Source organism: Xyrauchen texanus, chromosome 23, assembly GCF_025860055.1.
Source record: "Xyrauchen texanus isolate HMW12.3.18 chromosome 23, RBS_HiC_50CHRs, whole genome shotgun sequence".
Classification (NCBI taxonomy): Eukaryota; Metazoa; Chordata; class Actinopteri; order Cypriniformes; family Catostomidae; genus Xyrauchen; species Xyrauchen texanus.
This window is the reverse complement of record NC_068298.1, coordinates 1,320,208-1,330,207: the sequence shown is the minus strand read 5'-3', so window position 1 is coordinate 1,330,207 and position 10,000 is coordinate 1,320,208. Positions and strand designations below refer to the sequence as shown.

The 10,000-nt window shown below is 37.1% G+C and overlaps 1 protein-coding gene across 1 annotated transcript in view; it reads right to left on the bottom strand.

The window, feature by feature from the left end:
- Positions 1–2,747, bottom strand: part of LOC127663146 (macrophage mannose receptor 1-like) — a 26,524-nt gene extending 23,777 nt beyond the window's left edge. The window contains exon 1 of the mRNA XM_052154628.1: positions 2,691–2,747. The gene's annotated coding sequence lies outside the window, so the exon portion shown is untranslated. The remainder of the gene's footprint in view (positions 1–2,690) is intronic.
- Between the last annotated feature and the right edge of the window lie 7,253 nt (positions 2,748–10,000).

Here is a 10,000-nt window from a genome sequence, read left to right as displayed (position 1 = left end):
TCTCTGTTTCTCTCTCTCTCTTTCCCTGAGTCAGCACTCTCTCTGTTTCTCTCTCTCTTTCTCTGAGTCAGCACTCTCTCTGTTTCTCTCTCTCTCTTTCCCTGAGTCAGCACTCTCTCTGTTTCTCTCTCTCTCTTTCTCTGAGTCAGCACTCTCTCTGTTTCTCTCTCTCTTTCTCCGAGTCAGCACTCTCTCTGTTTCTCTCTCTCTTTCCCTGAGTCAGCACTCTCTCTGTTTCTCTCTCTCTTTCTCCGAGTCAGCACTCTCTCTGTTTCTCTCTCTCTCTTTCCCTGAGTCAGCACTCTCTCTGTTTCTCTCTCTCTTTCCCTGAGTCAGCACTCTCTCTGTTTCTCTCTCTTTCTCGAGTCAGCACTCTCTGCTTCTCTCTCTTTCCCTGAGTCAGCACTCTCTCTGTTTCTCTCTCTCTTTCCCTGAGTCAGCACTCTCTCTGTTTCTCTCTCTCTTCCCTGAGTCAGCACTCTCTCTGTTTCTCTCTCTCTTTCCCTGAGTCAGCACTCTCTCTGTTTCTCTCTCTCTTTCCCTGAGTCAGCACTCTCTCTGTTTCTCTCTCTTTCCCTGAGTCAGCTCTCTCTGTTTCTCTCTCTTTCCTGAGTCAGCACTCTCTCTGTTTCTCTCTCTCTCTTTCTCTGAGTCAGCACTCTCTCTGTTTCTCTCTCTCTTTCCCTGAGTCAGCACTCTCTCTGTTTCTCTCTCTCTCTTTCTCTGAGTCAGCACTCTCTCTGTTTCTCTCTCTCTCTTTCTCTGAGTCAGCACTCTCTCTTTCTCTCTCTCTTTCCCTGAGTCAGCACTCTCTCTTTCTCTCTCTCTTTCCTGAGTCAGCACTCTCTCTGTCTCTCTCTCTCTTTCCCTGAGTCAGCACTCTCTCTTTCTCTCTCTCTTTCCCTGAGTCAGCACTCTCTCTGTTTCTCTCTCTCTTTCCCTGAGTCAGCACTCTCTCTGTTTCTCTCTCTCTTTCCCTGAGTCAGCGCTCTCTCTGTTTCTCTCTCTCTTTCCCTGAGTCAGCACTCTCTCTGTTTCTCTCTCTCTCTTTCTCTGAGTCAGCACTCTCTCTGTTTCTCTCTCTCTCTTTCTCTGAGTCAGCACTCTCTGTCTCTCTCTCTCTCTCTTTCTCTGAGTCAGCACTCTCTCTGTTTCTCTCTCTCTTTCCCTGAGTCAGCACTCTCTGTTTCTCTCTCTCTTTCCCTGAGTCAGCCCGTTCTCTTCTCTGAGTCTTCGTCTCTCTCTCTCTTCCCCTGAGTCAGCACTCTCTCTGTTTCTCTCTCTCTTTCCCTGAGTCAGCATCTCTCTCTCGTGTTCTCTCTCTCTCTTTCTCTGAGTCAGCACTCTCTCTGTTTCTCTCTCTTTCCTGAGTCATCTCTCTGTTTCTCTCTCTTTCCTGAGTCAGCTCTCTCTGTTCTCTCTCTCTTCCCTGAGTCAGCACTCTCTCTGTTTCTCTCTCTCTTTCCTGAGTCAGCACTCTCTCTGTTTCTCTCTCTTTCTCTGAGTCAGCACTCTCTCTGTTTCTCTCTCTCTTTCCCTGAGTCAGCGCTCTCTCTGTTTCTCTCTCTCTTTCCCTGAGTCAGCACTCTCTCTGTTTCTCTCTCTCTTTCCCTGAGTCAGCACTCTCTCTGTTTCTCTCTCTCTCTTTCCCTGAGTCAGCGCTCTCTCTGTTTCTCTCTCTCTTTCTCTGAGTCAGCACTCTCTCTGTTTCTCTCTCTCTCTTTCTCTGAGTCAGCACTCTCTCTGTTTCTCTCTCTCTCTTTCCCTGAGTCAGCACTCTCTCTGTTTCTCTCTCTCTCTTTCCCTGAGTCAGCACTCTCTCTGTTCTCTCTCTCTCTTTCTCTGAGTCAGCACTCTCTCTGTTTCTCTCTCTCTTTCCCTGAGTCAGCACTCTCTCTTTCTCTCTCTCTTTCCCTGAGTCAGCACTCTCTCTGTTTCTCTCTCTCTTTCACTGAGTCAGCACTCTCTCTGTTTCTCTCTCCCTCTTTCTTCTCCTTCTCTGTTTCTTTCTCTTTTCTTTCTTTCTCTCTCTAATCTTCCCATACCTCAGATACTTTTCTTTTGCAGTAACTTCAGCGATGGATTTATAACTCTCATGTGAGTGTGTTATAGATGTGGAACAGAACACATGCAGATGGGATGATGGCTGTCATCCAAACACCTCCAAACATCTGACTGCAAAAACAACACAAGACTTTAGTAGGTCAAATACACAAACACAGATAGACACACTCACACACACTGTTATAGAGAGATCGCTCACCCAAATATAATCACTATCTCATCATTTACTCTTCTGCCGGCTCAAACTCGCATGACTGACTTCCTTCTGCAAAACACACACAAAGATGTTTTGATGGAGATATGAGGTGTTTTTGTCAATGGGGTCCTTAAATATTGATCAGTTTTACACAAAGCAATCGTATCCCATTCAAAGACACGGATTGAACCGCTGGATTCATATGGATTACTTTTGTGCTGCCATTATGTGCTTTGTGGAGCTTGAAAGTTTTAGACCCCCTTTGACTTACATTGAATTGACAAAAACACCTCATATCTCCATCAAAACATCTGTGTGTGTGTTTTGCAGAAGACAGTACATCATGAGCATGAGTAAATGATGAGCACATTTGTATTTTAAGTGAACTATCCCTTTAATGTGCAGGTCAGTGGGTTTGTGTGTTGCTCACGTTCTGCTGTGGTTTATTAAATTAGATCCAGATCAATGAGGTTTTGTTCAGTCCGGTTCGGTGTATCTCCCTGCGGGCAGAAGTCCACTGTTTGTGTTTCAGCAAGAGAATTTATAGCCTTGCACAAGGTCAGCAGTCTCTCGTTTACTATCCTGAAATTCCTCAAGCTGCTCCGCAGGGGGTCGGACAAACATCTGGAGTTTCCATCTCTGTTTCTGATGGAGGAGAGAGAGAGAGAGAGAGAGAGAATGTCATTATTGTTCTCTTTTTTCCTTGTATTTATTGGTTGCATGTATTGATGCTTTGTCAATACAGTTTGTAAACACAATAATGCCAATAAAGTACTTTTAAACAGAGAGAGAGAGAGAGAGAGAGAGGTTAATCAAAAGACAGACTGACGAAGCAGCAGGTCACATGTCAGACCACCACTTTTGTTTACTTCTGTTCACAAACAAATATATATCTAATATACAGATTTATTACACAGCTATCAGATATTTCTGAATAACAACTGTACGTCAAGGTATTGCAAGTCATCTTTCCAACTTCTCATATCACTAATAATTCTAAATTAATAATAAAATATTATTTAGTCCATATGTGTGATTTTTCTAAGCTTGTTTAGCTTCATATAGCAGAGGTCAGTGGTCACAGCATGCTTCTATGAGTCTTCTGACGGGAATCTGACATGACACGCTGAAGTGACCAAAATTCAAAAAAGTTTCTGTCCTGAAATTCAAAACAATGAGGCCAAGCTCAACACATGTGTGTGTGTGTGTGTGTGTGTGTTTGTGTGTGCAGACACAGAATGAATAATCACACAAACACACACCAGACAGATTATTGATCATCTTCTTCATGCAGTTGACAGGAATCACCAGGATCTAGGACACGTTTCCACACAGTGACAAAATCCACAAATCTGTGAAGCTCTTTTGCTCTCTGAAACCTGAATGGCTCAAAAACACAAGTGTGAGTTTAAGACGGAGTCTTTAAAACAGCTGTGAATTATGGTGGTTCAAATGATGTAAAATGGAAAAAGCTGAAACATTTATGAGAGAGGTACAACAGCTGACATGGAAAACAACAGGGAAAAAACTCACATTTTTTATACTCCATATGAAATAACAAGCGTTTTTTTCATTCACGTGTTGCCGTATCCCCTATCAAAGGGTTGCCATATGCCCTATCAAAGGGGTTGACATATGCCCTATTAAAGGGTTGACATATGCCCTATTAAAGGGTTGACATATGCCCTATCAAAGGGGTTGACATATGCCCTATTAAAGGGTTGACATATGCCCTATTAAAGGGTTGACATATGCCCTATCAAAGGGGTTGACATATGCCCTATTAAAGGGTTGACATATCCCTATTAAAGGGTTGACATATGCCCTATTAAAGGGTTGACATATGCCCTATCAAAGGGGTTGACATATGCCCTATCAAAGGGGTTGACATATGCCCTATTAAAGGGTTGACATATGCCCTATTAAAGGGTTGACATATGCCCTATCAAAGGGGTTGACATATGCCCTATTAAAGGGTTGACATATCCCCTATTAAAGGGTTGACATATGCCCTATTAAAGGGTTGACATATGCCCTATCAAAGGGGTTGACATATGCCCTATCAAAGGGGTTGACATATGCCCTATTAAAGGGTTGACATATGCCCTATTAAAGGGTTGACATATGCCCTATCAAAGGGGTTGACATATGCCCTATTAAAAGGTTGACATATGCCCTATTAAAGGTTGACATATGCCCTATCAAAGGGTTGCCATATGCCCTATCAAAGGGTTGCCATATGCCCTATCAAAGGGTTGCCATATGCCCTATCAAAGGGGTTGACATATGCCCTATCAAAGGGGTTGACATATCCCCTATTAAAGGGTTGACATATCCCCTATAAAAGGGGTTGCCATATGCCCTATCAAAGGGGTTGCCATATGCCCTATGAAAGGGGTTGCCATATGCCCTATCAAAGGGGTTGCCATATCCCCTATCAAAGGGGTTGCCATATGCCCTATGAAAGGGGTTGCCATATCCCCTATCAAAGGGGTTGCCATATGCCCTATTAAAGGGGTTGCCATATGCCCTATGAAAGGGGTTGCCATATCCCCTATCAAAGGGGTTGCCATATCCCCTATCAAAGGGGTTGCCATATGCCCTATTAAAGGGGTTGCCATATGCCCTATCAAAGGGGTTGCCATATGCCCTATTAAAGGGGTTTCCATTTCCCCTATTAAAAGGGTTGCCATATCCCCTACACTGCTGTCACAGTGGATGGGAAAGACTATGAAGGGAATAGGGCATAGGGATTATCTCCTCTGAACAGAATGTGCCCATTTGGAGAGTGCTCATGCACTTATGTGCTCAAGCGTGTCAGGGGTACCCCGAAATCTGATGTAGAGGGAAACACATATATTGCATCGCAATTCATCTGTCTTATCACACGGTGCATGCCGATTTCACGTCTTTAGCAGCTTTCTTGCATTAAACGTCTTTCTGGTGTATGTGAAAATGAGCTATTATGATGTAATTTTGCCAGAAGTTTTTACTCCACCCCTGCGTAACATCATTGACGACAGATCTATATAGTTGATCCAACGTGGTTTGAATGTTGGATGTGCGACATAGTTACTAGAGTTTTGGGAAACAGTCGTGTCTAACTAGTTCCTTTCTGCAATGGTGCATCATACTATGTTGGTTAAGCAGTGAGTTACGTCGTTGTTTTGGAAATGCACCCCTGATTGGAATTACAGCTTTCGTACAGCGGACAATCAAAAATTGTAATGTAAATGTAATGGCGCATGTGAGATGTGTCCGTGTACTCCTGGTGTAGATCACACAAACAGAGGTGTGCGTCTCTCCAGTCTCTCTCTCATCTGTAGTTTCTCTCATCAGCCCTGCGGTCTCGGAGTGAATATACGTAACATCTGTTGGTGATGGTGTGAGAGGTAAACATTGGAGTGAGTGCCCTATGGAGGACGATCATATTTTCCTGCCGTTTCTTCTGTTTTTACTCTGCTTAAGCACAGGAAAGACAAGTACACGTCACAAAAAGGAAAGCAAAGGGAAAAGGCGGGGTTTACCATCAGATGCTGAGGGGTTGTGTACACCACCGGACAGGAACACACAGAAAGGTAAACGTTCTCAGACTAGCTAAAAATGACATTTATTGTGAGTACATTTTTTACATTTTTCAAATCGAAGTATAAATAAATAATAGTACTTTTAATTGAGTCGATTAAAAAAAGTATTCAACTTCACTACAATTATTTTTCACCACAATTACAAAGCACAAATATTCATAATAATTCCGAATTTTTGGGAAGAAGACATCGGCAAGTTATAAGTGCTAAATCTGTTTATAAACTAAAATTGTGTAATAGGTGACAAAGTATATGTTTGCCATCACAGGTAAAGAAATTATTTTCCTTTACTAACTCGATCATTCTGATTGGATTATAAGAGCAGACTGATGCTATAAAAGGAGGGAATAAGTGCTTCCAATCATTGTGTTCTTGTTAGCGACGGTTACCTCTAAAGAAAGACGTGCAGCCATCATCGCTTTGCATCAAAATGGCCTCACATGCAAGGAAATTGCTGCAAGGAATATTTCACCTGAAAGAACCATTTACCAGATCATCAAGAACATCAAGGAGAGAGGTTCAACTGCAGTGAAGAAGTCTTCAGGACGTCCCAGAGTGTCCAGCAGGATGAGGGCATCTGCACAGTGAGGCGAAGACTTTTGGACAATGGCCTAGTGTCAAGAAAATTAAAAAAATACAAAATGACAAAATTAAGACAAACACAATGAAATTAAGACAAACACAATGAAATTAAGACAAACACAATGAAATTAAGACACAACACAATAAAATTAAGAGACACACAATGAAATTAAGACACAACACAATGAAATTAAGACAAACACAATAAAATTAATACACAACACAATGAAATTAAGACAAACACAATAAAATTAATACACAACACAATGAAATTAAGACAAACACAATGAAATTAAGACAAACACAATGAAATTAAGACAAACACAATAAAATTAATACACCACACAATGAAATTAAGACAAACACAATGAAATTAAGAGACACACAATGAAATTAAGACAAACACAATGAAATTAAGACACAACACGATGAAATTAAGACAATGAAATTAAGAGACACACAATGAAATTAAGACACAACACGATGAAATTAAGACAATGAAATTAAGAGACACACAATGAAATTAAGACACAACACAATGAAATTAAGACAATGAAATTAAGACAAACACAATGAAATTAAAACACAACACAATGAAATGAAGACAATGAAATTAAGACAAACACAATGAAATTAAGACAAAATGAAATTAAGACACAACACAATGAAATTAAGACAATGAAATTAAGACAAACACAATGAAATTAAGACAAAATGAAATTAAGACACAACACAATGAAATTAAGACAATGAAATTAAGAGACACACAATGAAATTATACACACCACAATGAAATTAAGACAAACACAATGAAATTAAGAGACACACAATGAAATTAAGACAAACACAATGAAATTAAGAGACACACAATGAAATTAAGACACAACACAATGAAATTAAGAGACACACAATGAAATTAAGACAAACAAAATGAAATTAAGACACACCACAATGAAATTAATACACACCACAATGAAATTAATACAAACACAATGAAATTAAGACAAACAATGAAATTAAGACAAACACAATGAAATTAAGACAATGAAATTAAGAGACACACAATGAAATTAAGACACAACACAATGAAATAAAGACAATGAAATTAAGACAAACACAATGAAATTATACACAACACAATGAAATTAAGACAAACACAATGAAATTAAGACACAACACAATAAAATTAAGAGACACACAATGAAATTAAGACAAACAAAATGAAATTATACACAACACAATGAAATTAAGACAAACACAATGAAATTAAGACACAACACAATGAAATTATACACAACACAATGAAATTAAGACAAACACAATGAAATTAAGACACAACACAATGAAATTAAGACACACAATGAAATTAAGACAAACAAAATGAAATTAAGACACAACACAATGAAATTAAGACAATGAAATTAGGAGACACACAATGAAATTAAGAGACACACAATGAAATTAAGACAAACACAATGAAATTATACACAACACAATGAAATTAAGACAAACACAATGAAATTAAGACACAACACAATGAAATTAAGACACACAATGAAATTAAGACAAACAAAATGAAATTAAGACACAACACAATGAAATTAAGACAATGAAATTAGGAGACACACAATAAAATTAAGAGACACACAATGAAATTAAGACACAACACAATGAAATTATACACAACACAATGAAATTAAGACAAACACAATGAAATTAAGACACAACACAATGAAATTAAGACACACAATGAAATTAAGACAAACAAAATGAAATTAAGACACAACACAATGAAATTAAGACAATGAAATTAGGAGACACACAATGAAATTAAGACACAACACAATGAAATTAAGACAAACACAAAGAAATTAAGACAAACACAATGAAACTATACACAACACAATGAAATTATACACAACACAATGAAATTAAGACAACACAATGAAATAAAGACAATGAAATTAAGAGACACACAATGAAATTAAGACAAACACAATGAAATTAAGAGACACACAATGAAATTAAGAGACACACAATGAAATTAAGACACAACACAATGAAATTAAGACACACCACAATGAAATAAAGACAATGAAATTAAGAGACACACAATGAAATTAAGACAAACAAAATGAAATTAAGACACACCACAATGAAATAAAGACAATGAAATTAAGAGACACACAATGAAATTGAGACACACAATGAAATTAAGACACACACAATGAAATTAAGACAAACACAATGAAATTAAGACAAATACAATGAAATTATTCACATCACACTGAAATTAATACAAACACAATGAAATTAAGACACACACAATGAAATTAAGACACACACAATGAAATTAAGAGACACACAATGAAATTATGACAAACACAATGAAATTATACACAACACAATGAAATTATACACAAACACAATGAAATTAAGACACACCACAATGAAATTAAGACAAACACAATGAAATTAAGACAAACACAATGAAATTAAGAGACACACAATGAAATTATGACAAACACAATGAAATTATACACAACACAATGAAATTAAGACACACCACAATGAAATTAAGACACACCACAATGAAATTAAGACAAACACAATGAAATTAAGACACAACACAATGAAATTAAGACAAACACAATGAAATTAAGACACACACAATGAAATTAAGACACAACACAATGAAATTAATACAAACACAATGTAATTAAGACAAACACAATGAAATTAATACAAACACAATGAAATTAAGACACAACACAATGAAATTAATACAAACACAATGAAATTAAGACACAACACAATGAAATTAATACAAACACAATGAAATTAAGAGACACACAATGAAATTAAGAGACACACAATGAAATTATACACAACACAATGAAATTAAGACACAACACAATAAAATTAAGAGACACACAATGAAATTAAGACACAACACAATAAAATTAATACACAACACAATGAAATTAAGACACAACACAATAAAATTAATACACAACACAATGAAATTAAGACACAACACAATGAAATTAAGACACAACACAATGAAATTAAGAGACACACAATGAAATTATACACAACACAATGAAATTAAGACACAACACAATAAAATTAAGAGACACACAATGAAATTAAGACACAACACAATAAAATTAAGACACAACACAATAAAATTAATACACAACACAATGAAATTAAGACACAACACAATGAAATTAAGACAAACACAATGAAATTAAGACACACTACAATGAAATTAAGACAAATACAATGAAATTATGACAAACACAATGAAATTAATACAAACACAATGAAATTAAGACACACACAATGAAATTAAGAGACACACAATGAAATTATGACAAACACAATGAAATTATACACAACACAATGAAATTAATACAAACACAATGAAATTATGACAAACACAATGAAATTATACACAACACAATGAAATTAAGACACACCACAATGAAATTAAGACAAACACAATGAAATTAAGACACAACACAATGAAATTAAGACACAACACAATGAAATTAAGAGACACACA